At 43.5% G+C, this 20,839-nt stretch overlaps 1 protein-coding gene across 6 annotated transcripts in view; it reads left to right on the forward strand.

Moving 5' to 3' along the window:
* The window catches only part of FARS2 (phenylalanyl-tRNA synthetase 2, mitochondrial), a 516,049-nt gene that overhangs the window by 462,098 nt on the left and 33,112 nt on the right, over window positions 1-20,839 (forward strand). The window lies entirely within an intron of this gene.

Consider the following 20,839-nt stretch of genomic DNA (forward strand, 5'->3'; position numbering starts at 1 on the left):
CTTTTCTTCCCTTCAAAAACTCAGAGACCCTAGAAGGAAACTGAAGCAGGAAGAATGCCCTCCCAAAACTGCCCTTCCAGACTTTGAGGGTCAGTCAGAAATACAGGATGGGCCTCAATTCCAAGTGAGGGGAAAAATGTGAGATCAGGGGCGGTAGAGTGCGAACTCAGGGACTGATGAGAAGAGAGACTAATGAGAAGAAGAATTACCTTCAGCTGTGTGCTGGGCATTAGCATCCTCTCCTCCTTTCCTGCATGAACCTTCACATGTCCAGTGTTTTCACTACAAGCATCTTTGCGACGAGCATTTTTGCTGCAAACTTTTTTGCCACCTAACTAACTGGCCATGAGGTAATTTTGCCGTAAAAGATAAAATCACAAAAAATAAAGAGAGATATTAATTTAAAAGGACAAAATGAAACATGAAAAAATGAGTGGCAAAATTAAAAAGACTTTATTGCAAAATACTTGAATACATGTAAAATTTGTATATGTAGATTCATGGCAATACTGCACAAAGCACTGATTTTATTTTATTTTTTGTGGATTATACCTAACTAAGCACTTCTGTTCATTCTGTGGGAAATGTGGGTTCAACCCTGCACCCTCAAAGAAGCTCTTGGCCCTCTTACTCCTCCAATGTAGTGTGTTTAAAATAAGAAACCAACTTTTGGGGCAAATCATCATCATCTGTCAGCTCGATAAAGCCATCAATACAACATCGTTAATTGGAAGAAATACTGTATTAAGACCACACCACCAGCACCACATCTGCTCGTCACTAGATAGACCATTATGAGAGCTAGCTAAGATTTATATCGTATAAAGATGGAATCACTGTGAGAACTTCATCAGTGGAGAAATGAAATGACAAAAAAAAAAACAAAACCCAAAAACTGTCAACCAGCTGTTTTACCTTTCACAGCAGAATTGCCTTACAGCCAATTAGTTAGGCAGCGAAAATGTTTGCAGCAAAGATGCTTACAGCGAAACTTCAGTGTCAAGGTTGGAAGGAGGTATCACAGAATACTGTTTCTGGGGCTCAGAAAAGGGGGAGGTGAGTAATATGGGAAAGAAGCTCCTGGAGCAGAAAAATGAGTAAAATTTGGATATGCAGAAACAGAAGAGAAGGACATTCCAGGCCAAAGCACAGGGAAGAGAGGCTAGCTGAGAACAGTAATACTTGGGGCCTCACTCATGCTTTGGACCTCACGCATGGAATGGAGCAGGTTGAAGGGGATTCGTGGAGAGAAAGCTAGAAAGGGACTTTATGGGCAGGTTGTGTGGGGCCTTAAGTGCCAGGAATTTGATCATCAATAGGAGGTGAGAAAACGTTTTGAGCAGGAAGGGAAATGAGATCTGAGCTTTGAGGCAGTTATTATAAAACAGTTCCAAGCATGACCTCTCCACCTGGGCTGCCTGGGTTCAAATCCTGGCCACTAGCTGTGGGAAGAGCTAGCTGTCCTCTCGGTGGCTCAGTTTCCATGTCTGTGAAACAGGAATAACAAGAGTACCAGCTTGTAAAGGTTGAATGAGTTGATACAGGTGAAGCTCTTAAAAGAGTGCCTGGCATGTGAAAAAGTGCTATAAAAGTGTTGTCGTGTATTGTGGTTATCATCATCATCATCATTATTTTAGGAACATTAATTGGAAGAAGGGTGAGTGAATTTGAGCACTTAAGTGACTGTCACCATAGGGTGATTTTAAAAGGGGGGGTGTGCTTCCCCCACCCCCCCCACCGCCCCAAGGTACCTGCCTCAGGCTCTCTCCTCTTCCTCCACCCCTGCAGTTGAAACACAAATAGAAATTTTGCTCTTTTTTTCTTTTTAAAATCTTTTTTTGATCCTCACTTGGGTTAATCACACTCTGGAACTCCTTCAGCCGACTGTATAACAGACGTGTGCACATTTAGGGCTGCACTTCTCATGTGTAGATTTGGGGAAGGAATTTCCAGTGCCTCGCTCACGAGCCAGCAGGCCCCTGTGCTGGGGACGCATATTTGGTGGCTGGAGTCCACCACCAAGATAATAATTATGAAGAGAGCAGCAAATAGGAAAATATCTAGACAATAATGTTAAATGAAACAAAACCTAAAGTTGTATGTGCATAACCATCGTAACTGTGAAAATATGTATACATATGAGCAAAGACCGTAAAGAAATGGAGACACATGACAACATTTGTGTTAAGATGGGGAGAATATGAGCACATTGTTTTTCCTTTAATGTTTCTGCAATTGTTTTAACAATATGTTGTCGGGGGAAGAGGGAGAATCTCCCTCTGCCCTTTCCCTTAAGGTTCTTTTGGCTGGCCAAATAATTAACAAGACAGGTTAGCAGGAGAAAATAATACCAAGTTTAATAACATGTATATATGGGAGAAAGCAGGGACATTGCGTTTCTCAACACAATAGCAGAAATTCTCGTCTTAAATACCATGTTCAGCCAATGACAAAGGAGGATTTTGGGGGTGGGGGGAGTCAGTTACAGGAGATTACCACTAAAGCACAGTAAACAAGAGTAAGGTTATTATGCAGATTTAAGGTCTCACCTTTCACATTGATAAGTTTCTAGAAATGAGGCCATCCCTCCCTCTTCCCAAAACAGAGAGGGAGATACCTTTACAAATGGAGATTTCCCTTATAAATGTAAATGTTTGTCTGGCAACTCCTTGCAGGGCCATCCAGAGAATGTGGCCAGAGAGACAGAACTTGCGATAAGATGGGCTTGTTGGTGCCTTTCCTATTGTAACATTTATCCTACATTATCTTTACAGCCATCATGATAGATCTGTTCCAGGAAGGAGTTACTATGTCAAATTCTTTAGGCAGTTAGTGGGGGAGGTCAAATGTCCCTAGAGAAAACAACCAAGGTAAAGAGATAGATTTCAGGGTGGCCAAATCTTGATCTCCCACAATGTAAAAGGTAGAAAAAAATGAAGGAGGGAGCATGAGACTCCCTGTGCCTCAGAGGCCCCTACTGTAGAACAGTCATTGTTTTAGCAGAGATTAGAGGCTACGGAAGGTTGGAGGACATCAGTAGTTAAACAACCAGCCCATGGTCCCCGGAGCCAAGGTCCCCTCTGCCCCCTCTTGCCCCAGAATACACTGTCTTCTCCACTGTTGGAAATTCCGAGCCAACAGCTCCTGCACTAGCTCTCAGCAATAAAGGGCCCCACCCTTCTGCTCAGACAACACTCCCCAGGGACTAGGCGCTCTTCCAGAGCGTCCCGGGTAACTGGACCTGAGATGAATGTGTGGTGTCCTTAGGAGATCTCAGGGATGGTCTCAGTTAAACAAACATGATTCACAGTCCAGCTTTGTTACTATCATGTACAAATGATGTGACCCTGGATAAGGTCCTTCACCTTCTTGAGCCTCAGTTTTACCATCTGTAAAATGGGATTAATAATACCTTTTTCAGTGGGCTGTTACTAGTAGGAAAAGCGTGAATACAGTGCTTGGCGCCCAGGAAATTGCTCAATAAACAGTAGCGGCCACCGCTGTGGTGGTGAAGGTGGGGTTGTTATTAATTTTACTGGAGAGAACCATCATGGCCAGCTCTACCACCGCCTGCATCCATGAGGTCAGACCCCATTCCAAGAGCTTTCTCTCCCTCCCCTGGTCCCCTGGAACATTTTGTTTGTACCTGTTTCACAGCATTTGCTACTTTCTCCGTAATAGTGGTGTCATTTATATTCGTTATCACTTTTCAGAGGTAATGGCCTGGTGCTGAGTGGCTAGAAGGAAGGAGACAGGGACTTTGCCTTTAAGTAAAGACCAGAAAGGCTACCGTGGTGAGTTTCAGGTAATTGGAAGAAAGCACATTCAGGGGACCTTCTGGAGTCAGTCTTTGTGACTCAGGATGTATTTGTGTCTATAATGGGCAGTGAAGGGGCATGGTTTCAGATGAGAAGGGCCTTTCTGTGTCCCTCAAGTCATCCTTCCTCCGTAGTCCCCTGCTCCACATATGTAAAGGTGCCCCCATATCTGTGATCAGGCCTTGGCCCTGTGCATCCACAGCGCTCTCTGCCCTCCACCGCAGCTGTGACTACACTGCACTGCTCCTGTCTGCATATGTGTCCGCCGCCTGCCGAGACAGCACTGGGAACATCGTAGGCACTCAGTAAATATTTAATAAATGGCTGAATTGGTTAATTAAGTCCAGATAAAGTGGGTCTGAAGAATTTACAGATTGATGTACCACAAGGATCTCATTTTCAGGTACGTTTCCCTCCAACGCACTGGGACAGCCCAGAAAAGTTCCTCGAGCTTCTAGCATATCAGGCTCACTGCCATGTGTCCTCAGCATTTGGAAATGTAATGCAAGGGATGCCCACAGAGAATGATTTCTAAATGAGCTTTCTGCCTTAAGGCAAAGGTTCATTGGCCTGTGCAGTTAGAAGGGCCACCAAGTGAAAGAAACTGTTAGGGGGGAAGTAATGTGGGTGAAAGGTCGCTAGGAGCTTAGCTTACTGTGGTGCTTAATGGATGCTAAATAATTGAAAGAATATAGTGAGAGATGGGTGACTGCTGCATTGATGAACCCGTGATGAACTAAGCGGTCCTAGAACATTTGCAAATTGGTCATTAATGTTTCATCAACAGTGTCTGCATCCTTTGTTAATTTTGAATGGTGGCAAGAGTTTCCAATCACAGGGATACAGTTTCATGAGACACTTAAATAGAGGAATTATGCCTGGCCTGCAATTCTACCCAATAATTTTGGTTTATTTCAGAATAGTCTAATAGCTGGGAATGGCCTAGTATCGCTTGCTAATGTGCCTAGAAGGGACTCAGTTGCTTTCACATTGTGACATTTGGAGGGGAATTATGGATTTTATAGCATTACAGCTTTATTGTTTTGCTTTGCTTTGCCTGTTTTTGAAGCAAGATTTGCTCAAGCTGAAATGACTGTTTACTCATGACGGGGAGGGAGCAAGGAGGTATAGGGAATAATAATTCTACGCATCTAGAAAGAATGCCTTCTTCAAAATGATTTTTGCTGTTGGAAAAGCTGAGAATATACTCACGTGATTCTCTCCCTGCAGTAAGTGACAGGAAAAACACATTGTGTGCTGTGGATAGCTATAATTGGCAGCAAATTGGTTTAAATCATAAAGAAAGACTCAGTATACACAGCTCACTGTACTTCAGGAGAACCTCGCTGGAGGAAGGAAATGGAGGCTCAGTCTAGAGTCCTAGAAACGCCAGGCCCAGTCACGAGCCTCCTGTGGTTGGGTTTCCCAGGAAATGACCATGTACTTGCCCAATGTCAGCTGTGCTTTTTGGTAAAATTTTCCACTCCCTGCTGCTGCCCCGGCCACTCCATCGAGGCACTGTGCGTTGTAGGGGTTGCTGAGCCTGCTGTGTTGAATGTGTCCCACCTGAAACCGTGCCCGAGCTCCAGTTCTTTCACTGACTTTTGAAAGTGGTGCAAAATGGGAAACGTCCCTTGTCTCCAGCACTGGGCAGCATGCTTTTGAAATGGCCCGTCTTGCAACCTGTTAGGACTCTGTGCTACCAAGGAAGTTGGCGGTAGATTCCGATGGCTCTCAGCATCTGCGGTACTCACTCATACTGCAGATGGCTGTTATTTCCATTTTTCACAACTTAACTGAAAAGGGCACTTAAGCGAAGCAGGCATTTAGTCCCAGGCAGAATCAATCTTCCTGCTGCAGGAAAGAGCCAGGCTCTGTGCAGCTGGTATTTGGGGTTAGTTTTGAGTGTATGTTGACTCAACTTCTTCTCAAGGTAACTGAAATGAATAGCTGTGCTAATGAATGAAGTGTATGCGTCAAACTGGCAGTGGCTGATTAGGGCCTATTGACTGTCCCTGGCCCTCCCCCAGGTAGAGCAGAGGGCCAGGCACCCTGAGCCTGTGTCAAGCTGAAGCTCCAGCCTGGCGGGAGCAGCCTTAGAGCCTGCCCTGGGGAGGGGCAGAGAGTGCGGGGCTGAGGAGCCTGGAGTGGGATTATCAGAGGTAGTGGGGAAAGGAAGCATGGTAGGGCACACAATTCAGGGCAGAGGAGGTTGTTCAGAAAAGGCGGAGTGCATCCAACTGTATGTGTGTTTCAAAGATGAAGTATGTGCTCATCTTAGTTTTCTCTTTGGAAACGTTGAGGATATCGCACAATGCTCTGTATTCCTCTGATTCAGAGTTCTGTTTCTGTCCTTCTCAGCTTCTCTCCTTCTCTCCCCTTGAGGGGTGGGTATATCAGTCATTCACAGATGCCTGTGCCCCCATTCTTTTAAGCATAAGGCTTCCCTGCTTTGTTTTTGTTTTCTGTTTGCTTGTTTTTGAAACATAGATTTTCAAGTATAAAATTACTCACTATATTCCTTCACTTATCTTCAAAAAAACCTGCCTGTTTCCCAAGGGATTGACCTGAATCACTCTAAAGCCAGGTTTCTTAACCTCGGCACTATTGACATTTTATACCAGATAATTCTTTGTTGTGGGGGCTGTCCTATACTTTGTAGGATGTTTACAGCATCCCTGGCCTCTACCCATGAGATGCCAGGGGCAGCACACACCCCCACACACACATACACACACCCAGTTGTGACAACCAAAAATGTCTCTAGACATTGCCATATGTCCCCTGAGGAGCAAAATTTTCCCCAGTCAAGAACCATTGTTCTACAGGAATCATGCCAAGGCAGCCCACCCATTTTAAACATATGCTAGTCCACATGGCGGGATGGGTCATTCTTAGTTATTAAACTGTGTTTATTAGTTGTTCATTTATTCACCTGTCTATTTATCCATTGACCCATCCATCTGTCCATCCAGCTAATCAGCCAACAATCCATCCATGGAATAGCCTTTGGAGCTAGACAGACTCAAATTTAAATTCTGGCTCTAGTCCTTACTGACTGCATGACCTTAGGTTTAACTTCTCTGAGCCTCACCCTCTTCATCTGTAGAAGAGGAGAAAATAGTGCCCCCTCATGAGAAACAGCAGGAGTGGGATTAGACTGGGCTTGGTGGAGATGATGATGGGTTGGAGGGTAAAGACTGATGGCAGAGATCTAAATAGAAGGCCAAGGCCAAAAGTTAGTGAGGAGGGACTGAATTGGGATATGTTTAGTGAGCACTGAGAGGAGGAGATGTACATCTGAGGTTGCAAAATTGACAAGATTTAGATGTGGAGGCCAGAGAAAGTAAAGAGTCTAAGATGATCCCAAGGCTTTGAGAGTATCCAGGTGACTTGGAGAATGATGCATTGTGACCAAAGTAGTGGACCCAAGGGAAAAGAGCTGGCCTAGGAGGAGGAGTGAGCTCTGTTTGAGTGAGGTTGAATCTGAGCCCCAAGGACGTGCAGTTATCTGGAGGTGCTCAGCAGGCATTTAGAAATGTGGGCTTGCAAGAGAGGTCAGCACTGGGATTCTCTGTACAGAGGTGATAATTTGAACCATGTGCTTGGACAAAGTTAAGAGCATAAATAGAGAAGAGAAAAGGGTCAAGGATAGATCCTTTGGGAGCACCCACATCAGGGTAAGGCAGGCCATATATGGGAGCGGGTGAGGAGGGTGGAAGGGAAAGCAAATCCAGAGCCCAAGAAGAAGCAGTCGGAAGCTTATTTAAGATTCCCAAGAGTGTGGTGTCATCAGAGGCTGAGAGAAGGAAGTTTCAAAGAGGAAGATGGGGGTGACTGTGACGTGCTCCAAAAGGTCTAGATGAATGAAGATGAGTCGCAGCTCTCTGATGGTTGCTGAAGGTTCCAGAGACCTTGAATGTGTCATTACAGGATCATAGTGTTGATGGAACCCCATTTCTTAGGGATTAAGGGTAGAGGCAAGAAATACAATATACCATTTCAAGAAGTTGCTCGACAAAAATGAGTGCCATAGGACATTAGCCTTTAAAAAAAATTTTTTTTTGAGGGAAATATGAGCCTTTTTCAGGAAGAGAGAGATTGAAGATAGAGGAAATAATTACGGAGGAAACAGGATGAGATCTAAGGCACTAAATGGTTGGAGGAAGAGACTCAGAAGAGGATAGATGCTTCTTTTTTTGACACCAGGGGGAAGGAAGGGAGACTGGAAACGAGAGAGATGTTTTGGTCATGAGGAAGGTGACTTCACTCCACCCCAGTCCTAGATCAGTGTATATAGAAGGAGGATTTACTGGATCAGAGGGATCGTTGTCCAACTAGAACTTTTTGTCTTGGATTTATTTTCCCAAGATACGTCATTGGGCAGTAATTCATTATCATCGGTTAACATGCCCAAGCACAAGGCCAGGAAAGAGAAGTAAAGCATTCTTCTAAGAGCTTCTACAAGGGACAAAAATTTGCTTCACAAAGGACAGATTATATAAGAGTTGGCAATCTTTCAGAGGTCATGAGCTAAGTCTTCACTTATTCACTCTTATTAAATGGTTCTCTTGTTAGTAGTAATTTCACCTCCCCTAATCATTGTGAATTAGTAATTTTATTATGTGCTTACTATGTTCTAAGAACTTCACATGGATTAATTCAATTAATCACTCAGCCCTAGGAGGTAGTTGAAAGATGAGGACACCGAAGCACAGCAAGGTCAAGTTACTTGCCCCATGTCACACAGCTTCTAAGTGGATTCAGACCCAAGCAGTCTGGCTCTGAAAGCATTGGCCCTAAGACTATGTGCTTATTGTCTGGAGAAAACACTGAGACCTGGGGCATATGAGTGTGATCACCTTACCACCCTGATGGGCTGATGATTCTCAGGAAATTCACCTGATCTGAGAAGGTGACAAACCTTTGGCATTTAAGAGAATCTAGGAATTGAGTTTTTTTTAAAGGTATGAAGAAGCTGGGAAATGAGACTGTGTTTGTTGGACAGACCCCAAGGACCACCACTCAGAGGAAGATAACTCCCTTCCTGTTTTCCTTTCCTCCTCCTCCTGTTTCCTCCTTCCTTCCCCTTCCCTTCCTCTTCTTTGTTGTAGTCCCCCCCTCTCTCCATACAGCCTCCTTCTCTACTAGGCTGTAGCCTGGCTCCCACAGGGAATGTGACCCTAGATCATCAATACTCGCACTCCCCAAATCCTCCCTGATGCTCTCCCCTTTGGCACTCACGCTCTAGGCTCTGGCCCCCTGGATTAGAAGCCATAGTCCCACATGTTGAGCATTTTTCACACTCAGGAGTGTGGGTTTTTAGTGAAGAGTTTTACTCTGTCCTACCCTCTGATCTCCTGCGCATTCTTCTGTGGGTAGTATTGTGTCATGGGGGACAGAAGCTGAGCCATATTGTGTGCTTGGACTAAAAGTCCCTTCGCAGTAAAATTCCATCCAAAGCCTATGGAGCTTTCTGTTTGGGGCACACTGTTTGATCTCTATCTGAGTTCTCAGACATCCTTTCCCATTTAAAATTGAAGATCATAAAAATAGGGCCCCTTGGTCCCTCTCAGGGTCTCAACATTTGTTAGCCATGGCTGGGAACATCTCCCTTCTCAGTGTCCTAACGTGATTTATCACGTCATCTGTCGTCTGGGCTGCACTGTGGCCGGGCCATAGCAGACCCTCATATAGTCCATGCTGAGAGAGCCTCCGTGTGGAATTCAGCCTGTCCTCTCACCCCCTCTGCCTCCCCTTCTCCTGCTCTCCTCTTCTGGGGTCCTGCCCACCCCATTGCTGAGACAGGATTGCAAAGCTGCCCCTCTACCCTTAAGGTTCCAGTGTGTTCCACTGGTTCTGGCCCCCACCAGCACTCTCCCCCTCTGGAGCTCTTTGTACAAGGTTTTGCATTGCTTTTTAATGTGCATCCTTTCTTGTTGGATCAGAAGCCGCTTAAGTAACACAGCAAATTGCTAGCACCTATCATGTGCCAGGCACTGTGCTAGGTGTTGGGGATACAAAAGTGAATGAACAGCCTTTAGAAGTGACAAACCTGTCAATAAATGGCTCTAGTAACACAAGATACGAGTGTAATGAAAGAGGTGCATATCCGGTACTGTGGTGATAACACATGAAAGCCCCCCTTGGAGGGCAGGGACCACTTGAGGTGCAGTGAGGAAAAGATGACACTTTAGGGCTGCAGTGAGGATTTGATGTGTTAATGCTTGGTAACGTGTGCAGTTGTACCTGGCACATGGTGAGCGCTCAACACACGTGAGCTATCATTACTCTTATCTTTGTGGCTCTGCTCCCTTCCAGGCCATCCCCCAAGTTCCAATATCGGGCCATAGGTATGGTGTTCAGAAATGATTCTTAATTAAAATAAAACAAATGAATAGTGAATGTTGGGCCCATCAGGAGAGAATTAGAGAAGGTGGAGAGAAGAGCAGACAATATTGGTGGTGTAGTTGGAAGGGGAGAGTCTGGGAAGAAGAGACTGGGTTCCATGGGCACGTCAAACTTTCCTTCCACAGATCGGCCATACACCTCAAGCCCCTGGTCACTAGTCCCTTGATGGCCCCTAGTGAGTCTCCTCATTGCTTCCCTCTTTCTTTTTTTCCTCCAGAAATAGGACCTTTTCATACACCTAACTTTTTTAAAATGAGGAATATTTCAAAGCCTATTCCTCCATTCACTCTCCCTTCAATTCAAATCACTTCTGCAAACATTTATCGACTTCTTCCTGTACACCAGATACTTTGCTAGGTTCTAAAAATACAGCCATGAACAAGACAATCCTGCCCTTCCCTGTGGAGCGCAGTCTGCAGGACATACAAGGAATTCCACAGGGTATGGGGTGCCCTGCCCCACTTCGCATTCCACACCCCCACTGACAATAAGACAGGGAACGTGAAGGGTCGAGCTTGGATTTCCTTTTCCCAGGATGAGGTTTTGTGTGATTTTAACTTACTTGCAGATAATTAACCCTAGGGTCAAAAAATCATACCCTTCTGCCTCTGCAGAGATTGAAATCAGATTTTTGAAGAGAAGCAATTGCTGTATAGAATTAAAAGCTTCTTGATGAATAGTGCTGTCGTTACTCAGGGAGGAAATTACAGTAGCACTTTCTACTATGTAATTAAAAAACCAAAAAAGCAAAGATGAATGAAATACCCACAAGTGAAAATGGGATTTGGTTTTCAACAGAGGGACTTGAAGCTGTGTCAGTCACGTGGTTTTCATTTCCTGATCTAAGTGAAGTGTGTCCTGAATCATTTCAAATTAGAGCAGGAATCTCATGGCACATTTTCTTTAACCTTTTTAGTACTATGGCCTAAAAAAAGGAGATTTTTACTCTAAAAATATGAGTAAAAGATGAGTTTTTTTTCCATCCTAACCATTGACTTTCTTTTTAAAATACCAAAAAAACATTTCATAGACCCAGGTGGGGTCCTAATCTACTTTATTTTCCCTTGTCCCCACAGCCACACCCTGATTGTAGTAGTCACACTGATTCTGCTGTCTTTAATCTAACCACTTTTGCCTAAGAACATGTAAAGATTAGTAGCCCAGAGCTGGACTTGTTGTCCAATCCCTGAAGTCCACGCTGTACTCCCTGATCTGATTTTTCCTCAACATTATGAAATCAAGCCAGAGAGCCTGTAGCTACTACTCATTGATAGGCGCCTAGGACAGTGGAGAACACTGGCTCTGGAGTCAGAGAGACCTGGGCTGTTGTCCAAACTTGCCATGTAACTCTGTGAAATGAGTAAACTTTCTGAGCCTCATTTTCTACGTGTATAGAATAGGGATTGTAATAGCTTCTTCTTTAGAGTTGTGAGAATTAAATGAATTGTTATATGATGTCTAGTGCGTAAGTCCACAAGAAGTACCAGCTGTTACAATCATCGTTGCTGTTGTTAGAAATAGTCATGGGATTCAAGAGTGCTAAAGTGGTATTACAGCTAAGGGACCTGGAATTGCCAAAACCTGTTGTGGACAGTGACCATCACGTCTGAGCAAGTGCCAGTGGCAGATTTAAACATTATGAGCAATGGGAAATATAGTCTGCTACCATTCTTCTTGGAATTTTGGAAAGCTGGGCTGGAGCTGGAGGCCTTTCCCAGAGGCCTGAGAGACCTCTTTCACCCCTCAAACCAGATCTCAGGGTCGTACCACTGGAGGACAAGAGACTCAAGGTCCTGAATACACGTTCTCCTGAGAAGATATGGCCAGCTCTCCTCCTGGGCAGGAAAAAGAGCTAGTCTTCTTTAGGATTCCAAGTACATGGAAGTGGAAGCAGGCCTTGGGCCTTTTATCTTCTTTGCACTGTGAGATAAAGCAAGGAGGGCATCAGGGAGAGCCATACCTCTGGGTGCCATTTTAACACACTGCAATCTCATCCACTCAGGCTGTGTCTTAGAATTTGACCCATCAGATCGGAATCCCTCTCCTTAGAGGGAGAGCAAGAAGATGATGATGATGATGACGACGACAACCACCACGATGAACTTATATAGCACTTAATATGGCCAGATAACATTTTAAATGCTTTATATAAATTCTCATTTAATGTTCATAATAACCCTTTGAGATAGGTATTTATATTATGCTTACCTTATACATGGGGAAATTGACACAAGATGAGGATAAGTAATTAGAGCCTGGAGAGGTCCTCTATAAATAAAAAGGATGGATGGATTAATGGATGGATGCATGCATGCATGGATGGATGGATGGATGGATGGATAGATAGATAGAATACTATATCTGTCTATAGTATAGTATACCGTATCTATCTACAAATAGATAATTCTTCTCCTCCTCCTTCTCACAATTGTTGCCTCTAAAATTACCATCACAATAAAATAAGCAGCCTTTCAGAAGATTAAGTCCACATTTATTGCAAGACACGTTGCCTGGTTATTTTGCAAATTATATTAAAATGCAAAAAGCATTATTAGTTACTAGTTTTAAAACAAACTCTAGAAGCATATATTAGGTTTAGCCTCAAGGGATTTTTTACTATATGTACCCCTGTCTATTTATTATAAAATTGTTATCTATCTAGTTATGAATGACTCAGTGAGGTTAAGTAACTTACTCAAAGTCATAGAGCTAATAAGTAGCAGAACTGTAATCTGGTTCCTGATTCTGTGGTTCTGTCAACTACCATTTCCGTATCTTTCTCCGATGATCCTGTACTTCATATGGGTGGCTTACTAGATCACATCGGTGGGCTGAACCGAGGAAAATATGGGTAGTTCAGTGGTTAAAGGCATGGGGCTTTGTAGTAAGAAAGCTCCTGGCCCAACTCATGGTTCCATCAGTTCTATCACTTTTGCTCTCTAGTTACTTATTCTCACTGGGCCTCCATTTCTCTTGAGGTTGTTGTGAGGATTGGATGAAATAATGATGTAAAGTATCAACACATAAATGATCATTGTGGTTATAATTAATATATACCATATACCACTGGCTATTTTCTCTCAGGAATTCTTCTTTTGCCTCCTAGTTTAGCAGTACAAAGTCTAAAAGACCATTGTGAACCTCTGAATCTTGTTACTATTAATGGCTGTAGTCAATAAAAGTAATGTCTTAAATCTTCAAATTCACTATTTGGCAAGTTGCCTCCACCCCTTGCCTGCTGAACACACCCTGTGGAACTGCCCCTGTCTTTGACACCATGCTCTGTAGTGTATCATGTTGACTTTTCAAAAATTGTAAGGAAGGTTCAGTGTCACAACAGCCATTGATGTTCTTCTTTTAGGAAGCTGTTCTCAAGATGATTGGAAATCTGGCTTGAAGCATTTTAGAAGGGGAAGGATAGTAGATTAGTTATCTATTGCTGCATAACGAATTACCCCCAGAACAGAGTGACTTAACACAACAGGGTGTTATTCTCTCACAGTTTCTGTGGTCAGGAGTTGGAGAGTGAGTGGCTTGGCTGGATGATTCTGGCTCTAGGTCTTTCATGAGATTGTAGTCAAGATATTAGCTGGGGATATATCATCTGAAGGCTTGATTGGGGATAGAGGATCCTCTTCCAAGCTCACTTTCTTGGCTGTGTGCCAGGAGACCTCATTTCCTCCCTGGCCATTGGTCAGTGGTCGAAATTGCTTACCATGTGGTCTTCTCCACAGGGCAGTATGGCAGCTGGCTTCCGTGAGTGAGTGACCCAGGAAAGAGCAAGGCAGAAGCCACAATGTCGTTTATAGCCTAGCCTTGGAAATAACACATTAATCACTTCTGCCAGATTCTCTTGGCCACACAGCCCGGTGTTGGTCTGTAGTCCTAGTCCAGTGTGGAAGGGGACCACACAGGGCATGAATACCAGGAGGTAGAGATCATTGGGTGCCACTTCAGAGGCTGGCTACCACAGGTAGTACATTCTTATCTCTGGAGAACTTAGGTAATTCTGTTCCTCACATCTGTTGCCTCTAAAAAAGACCAAATCAATGGGGGTAAGCAGCCTTTTAGAAGAAGATTCAGTCCACATTTATTCCATGTCAGCTAATTATTTTATGGATTATATTAAAATGCAAAAAGCCCTGCTAATAATATTAGTTTTGAAAGAAAAGCAAGAAACATATTTCCTCAAGGGATTTTTCTTTTTCTTTCTTTTTTTTTTTTTTTTTTACTATATGTACCCTTGGATATTTATTATAGAGATAGCTACAGATCCTTAAATATAGACCAGCATGAATTCAACTCTTATAAATTTAAAACCATCATAGGTGCTAGAACACTCCTTTTTCAATCTAGAGGGAAGAGTTATCTAAGAGTGATGGTTAAATGTATAGCAAACCAACTTACTGCTTCAATGTCTGCAATGTAGAATAATTTGCATTCTATCTTACTCATGTCTTTTCTGTCCCTGCAATTCCCAATAGTACATTAGGCTGTATCCTCCCTCACTTCACACTAAGCCAGATAATTTTGGGTGAAAATATTGATTTGAACTTATTTTCCTTTCTCTTTGCCCTATGAATTAATGTAAGGAAATGAAATCAAACTTCATAGGTACCATACATCAGCAACACAATCAAGTTCACGTGATGGAAGATCACACCCTTAGTTCTTATAAGGGTAAAACTGAGCAACCAAAACCTCATGTATATGTGTGTGTGTGTGTGTGTGTCTATATATACACACACACTCAAAACCACCCACAGGGATCGTCAAAGGCAATAAGGGAAACAAGAAATAGAATACACTTCAGAAATAAGATCCTATGGGAAGGCAAGTGTACCCCTTCCCACTTTTGGCAATAGTGTGAGTGGAAGATTGTACTGTTTGGCTGACCTAACCCTCATCTATAACTCTCTCATTCCTGGCTTAGAGGTGGCCGTGCAACCCAGTTCTGGCCAAAGAATAAGCAGAAGTTTCTGAATGAGGTTTCCTGAAGGCTTTTTGCCTGGCACGCCCCTTTGGCCTTTTACCATGTGACCTTTCTTCCATCTATCTGTCTGCAATGCTGATGTGAGGCCCTGGGATGGAGCAGCCATCTTGCAATCCTTAGGGAACACACATGAAGACAGTGGCCTGCTTGCTAAGGATGGTGGAACAGAGAGAAGAAAGACTCCAGATCCTTCATGCCCTCACCGACAGCTGCTTTGGTCTGTACACCTCCAGAAGTTTTTCAATGTGTTTAAGCCAAGTCAGCTTTTTTTTGTTGCATGCAGCTGAATTCATCAGAACTGACACACAGTGTGGCTCAGAGCTCTGAAGAGATAGAATATGTTGTTCTGTTGCAGATAGTCAAAGGAAATGGAATCCTAAAGGATACATGAATAGAACAGGATCCTTGAATGTACAGTCCTGCAATCTAAAGAGAGGTCAATGAATAAGACATTCAGAAAATGTCTAAGGATGAATGACACAGTGGAGTGTCATTGTTACTTAGAAGTAATTTGGCAAGGACAGCAGAGTTTTTCCTGTTTACCAGATACAAAGTTATCTACATAATTATAAGGAGTGTTTTATTGCCAGAAACATCTAACTTGTATAAAAGCTTAAAGTAATTTTTTATCATTATTTCTGCAAAATGTCTTTATTAAAGGAAACACCATATGGTAACAGCAAGAAGAGTTAGTTACAAGTCACGAAGCTAGTCACAGATTTCTTTCCATCAGTTAAATTCACAATATTTATCACAAGACCCTACATTCAGGAAAAAAAAATTGCAAGTTTCAAGAGTCCTGAAAGTATAAAACTTTCATCAAAGAGTTGTGCATTTATGTTGTTTTGTTTTTTGTTTTCATTCTCTAGAATACAAAATAAAGTCTTGTAAGAACTAGGAGTTATATTCAAAATATTTAACAACCAGTACAGCCTGGGCACTGCCAGAACAGACATCAGCCGTGGCTGCAGGTGTGGTTGTGCTTGGTGCAGTCTCAAGACATCACCTTGGGACACCTCGGGGCAGGGGGACATCGTGTGTGTGATGCTGAAACGTATTCCATTGTACATATCGTATTCGGTGATCATTTACAATCTAGTTGAATTGGCAGAATGCTAACACACCAGGTGGTGGGTTAGATTGTGTCATTTCTATCTCTATACTGGTTTGGTTTAGTTTTTAAAACACTCTAGTGCCATGATTTTAGCTACAATGAAAGATGGCCTCACCCCACCCCACCCAAAAAAAAGCAACAACAAAACAAGAATCCTAACCTCTAGCTCAATAATTTCCAACTTTGAAGAGGTTGGGACACTGGCCTGTAGTTTGAATGATAATTGTGTGATAACTCCCTGAGAGGCAAAGCAGTGGGTTGGTTGTGTGCATGTATGTGCGTGTGTGTGCAGCTGTATGTCATCATTTATGTAGATTTGCATAACCACTGCCACCATCTGATACAGAACAATTCCATCATGAAAAGATCTCCCTGTGCTCCCCTCTATAGTCTCACCCACTCTCCTTCCTCCCAACCACCCCTAGCTTCTAGGTACCACTAATCTGTTTTCCATCTCTAATTCTAATCATATAGAAGATTACATAAGTGGAATCATACAGTATATAATCTTTTGAGATTGGCTTTTTTCCCTCAGCATAATGTCCTTGAGATCCATGCAAGTTGTTGCCTGTAGCAAAAAACAAGAATCCAAACTTCTAGCTCAGCCGTTTGCAACTTTGGCAAAGTTGGGACCCTGGCCGGTTTGACCGATCCCTCCCTGGGAGGCAAGAGTTCAAACCAAAGCAGTGGGTTGTTTTTCACATTTAGAGTAAATTAAAAATTGCTTAGAAGGAGGAACCATGGCCTCAGTCCCTCAGGGTCCCTGAAAGCCTGTGTGTAGGAGGTGGGACTAGCTCAGTGTGAAACATCTACAAGACAGACACGTATTTATCAGGGCTAATATTCACCACTTCACTTTTCATAGCAAAATTCTGGAGTATTAGTCAAAAAGAATCTCCCTTCTAGGTCTTCTTCTGTAATTCTTGCTTTGGGCCCAGCAGGGCAGTGGGTGAGCTCTCTACTCAGAGGGTGGGTCCAGGCAGGAGGGCTCCCGGTGCTGCCACACGGTCACATGGCATTGCAGAGCAAAGGCAAGGGAGGTGAGCTGGATCTAGATCCAGATCTCGCAGTCCCTTAGAGGGGCCTCTGATGTCCCAGCCACTCCGCTAAAGGCATTACTTGTGTTGTTTTATTTAATCCTTTCATCAACTCCACAGGATAGATAGGACAGGATAGATACTGTCACTAACCCTATTGTACAGCTGAAACGATGAAGGCTTAGAAAAATTAAGTAACTCCTCCAAGGTTGTATAGCAAACCCAGGACTTAAACCAAAGTTGAAAGGACCCCAGAGTCCATGCTTTTAACCACCTAATTATTTTGGCCCAGAGTGAAAAGCAGGCCAAATCTCCTACCTACACCAGCATCTGCTACCTGTGTACTTGCAGAGAACACATGCCTGGTGGCACTTGAAGTCTTGAGATGCCCCTGAATCGTGGGCTAGGGCCCTTAAATCCTTTTCATCTGAGGTGTGATAAAATACACATGCGAAAGCATAAGCTGTTCCTAAAAAGTAGGGAAGCTGTGAAGACTCAGATTTTGGGGGGGCTCATGGTGTGGAGGCCTGCCTTGGTGGTTTTAAAACACCTGGGACCTTTGAGGCCATTTTAGTTTTTTCCAATGAAGTAAGTAAGTGATGGAGATTTCTTAAGTCTGTGGAAGCAGAAACCTGTGCCAGGGTTATCTCTAATCAAAATTAAGTACCAAGTGAGTTGGTCTATGCCTTTAAAAATTAGTGGCTACAGTATAAGGCAAAACATTAAAATTTTTCTTTAAATCTTTCTCCTCTATTCTCTAGCACTTGCTTTTTTGAAAAAGCAAAATCCTTCAGCTTGGCTTAAGCAACCAAGTTGAGGATATTTACAAACCCCCCACCCAGTATTGTCATGGAGCCACAAAGGACCCACATTTCCACATGCTGTTTTCTAGTATCTCACCACTTACCTGCAGTAAGAAAGAGCAGCATTGCCATGCTTCACCTGGGCAAAGAGAAACCCTCTTGGAGACTTGTCTTTTATCCCTACCAAGGAAATAGACAAACTATCTGGGAAATTAAAGGAGGGGAAAGGACTCGTTAGTCTCTAACCTGTAGGGAGCAGTGCTGCTGAAGACTGGTGCTCCAGGATTTCTGTTGTGTTTTATTCACTGCTCTGTCTTTTGTAGGCAGTGCCTTTAAGAAAATAAATGTCTGTGCACTCTGCTCTTTGTGTGCTGTTGGTACCAGGAGCCTCACTGAGACAGAATATGCGAAACAACCTGCTGACTTAGCTAAAGATAAAATGGACTAGCTTCTGACTATCACACTTTTCAATCAGGTTGTTCCCACCTGAGGCCACAGAGAGCCCTCCGGGCTACTCAGGAAATGGCTGCCCTGCTCCCCACCCCAGCCCCTGCATGCATCTTTAAAACGTCCCAAGAGCAGCAGTGTGCTAATTCCTCACTCTCTTGTGACAAAAGTGCAGCAGCTTTGGCTATGACATTGAGTCTTCCCCCGCCCTTTCACAGGCTCTGCAGTGGGGGGGGGGGGGGGGGGGCACGAGGCGATACATTTCTCCAGGATCCCTGGGGTGTGCCAACATTCCTGAAGCATGGTTTAGACGATGTCTAAATGACATCAGCTGATGTCATTAGTGACCCCACTCACTCCTGCACCCACACTACGCCTTCAGACCATCGGTTTACAACCACCATGGCTGTACACTGACAGCCAGCCCCATAGAACAGCTCTCCTACCTGGCCCCCTGAGCAGCTTCTTTTTAGCTGTAGGTGCCTCCACGTTCAACAGGCTCCTGGGGTATTCCCTAGGCGTCTGTTTCTGAACTCAGCCTTTGCCACCATCTTTTTATTCTGCTGGAGGCAGAAAGTTTCTCTATAGATTTGGCCTAGGGAGAGACAGACCGGACTCTTTCAATTCTAAGGTTAATAGGAGTATCTTAGAGCCAGCTTGTTTCCCAAAGTTTACTTGAAACTCCAGGTTGGTTTGCTCCTAAGCCTTCTACTGTTTATTACTGAGATGCTCACAAGGCAGTGAGGCTCATGGAGAGTGTGCTGGTGCCTCACCTGCTACAGATCCAGTTTAGGGCACAGGTTTTCACCTTCCCACAACTTGCTTTTAATCATCGTCCCATCTCTGATTTTGTCCCTTCTTCCTGCGTTGCTACTCTTCCCAGATTTCCTATCTCTTTGATTCTAAGCATAGGTTCTACAAAAGAACAAAGTCAGTTAGTCTAAGGGATGAGGGTAGGGAGAAGGATGGCAATTGTCAAAAATTGTAGTAGGTTTTTTTTGTTTTTTTTTTTTGTGAGGGGATCAGCCCTGTGCTAACATCTGCCAATCCTCCTCTTTTTTTTTTTTGCTGAGGAAGACTGGCCCTGGGCTAACATCCATGCCCATCTTCCTCCACTTTATATGGGACACCACCACAGCATGGCTTGCCAAGCAGTGCGTCAGTGCGCGTTCGGGATCCGAACCAGCGAACCCCAGGCCGCCACAGCGGAGCACGCGTACTTAACCGCTTGCGCCACCGGGCCAGCCCCCTCTAGTAGGTTTTTTATTATTAAGGATATTTAATTTTTTTCCACTATATGTAGTACCTTCTAAGCATTAACTTCAATGAGAACATTGCTGGTGGAAAGCCTTTAGAAGAGTTGGAGATTTTTTTTTTTTTGCCTGTACAAAGTTTCCTCTTATTTTCTATCCAGCAGAGTTTTTCTTTTGTTGTTTTGTTTTGTTTTGTTGGCTTGTTTGGTTGGTTGTTTTTTCTTACCCTCCCACGACCCCCTACCTACTTTCCTCATGCTTTTTGAGCGTCTGCAAAGAAAAGGATATGTTTGAGAGTATTGAAAATAAGGAAAAGGAGTCTGGTAATATTCTAAACAGGTGTACTTCCTAACTCATAAGGATTTCTTGAAATAGGGGATAGTCTTAGAAGGAATTCTTGGTTATAGAAGGAAAGAGGCAGATTTAAACAGGGCTGCTGAGAAATGGAGTGACAGTACTAATTTCACAGAGAAGTTATGCTTTTGCCTGATGGCTAGTGAGTTGCCTACAGGTGTGTATATGTGTTTGTGTAGGGGTGGGGCTGGGGGTATATGTGAGGATTATGGAGCAGGGGTAGGATATATGATCCAATAGATCAATAACATTATCAACTTACTGCCTCATAGGCTGTGTCTCATTATTTGAGCTTTGAGAATTCTCCTGGCTGTAACCCAGCACTCTTGAGAACCTTGAGAAAAGTCATTTAGGGATTCCAATATCTTATTAAATGGCAAGTTACACTCCCTTTTGAACCTTTCACTTATCTCTAAAATTTCCTTGATGGGACAGCCTTAAATTGGTGACTTTCATCTTGCAAACTGATCTGTCACATTGGAAACCATGGAGACCTTCTTTTGTCCACCTGAACTGAAATCCACAGCAACAGACCCTGTTGTGGGGATGTTGACCACAATCTCTGGAGGGGAACAGATGAGGCCAAGATCATACATTACCTTTCTTATA

The sequence above is a fragment of the Ceratotherium simum genome, chromosome 13 (genome assembly GCF_057802395.1).
Source record: "Ceratotherium simum simum isolate JZ-2026a chromosome 13, ASM5780239v1, whole genome shotgun sequence".
In the NCBI taxonomy this organism is placed as follows: Eukaryota; Metazoa; Chordata; class Mammalia; order Perissodactyla; family Rhinocerotidae; genus Ceratotherium; species Ceratotherium simum.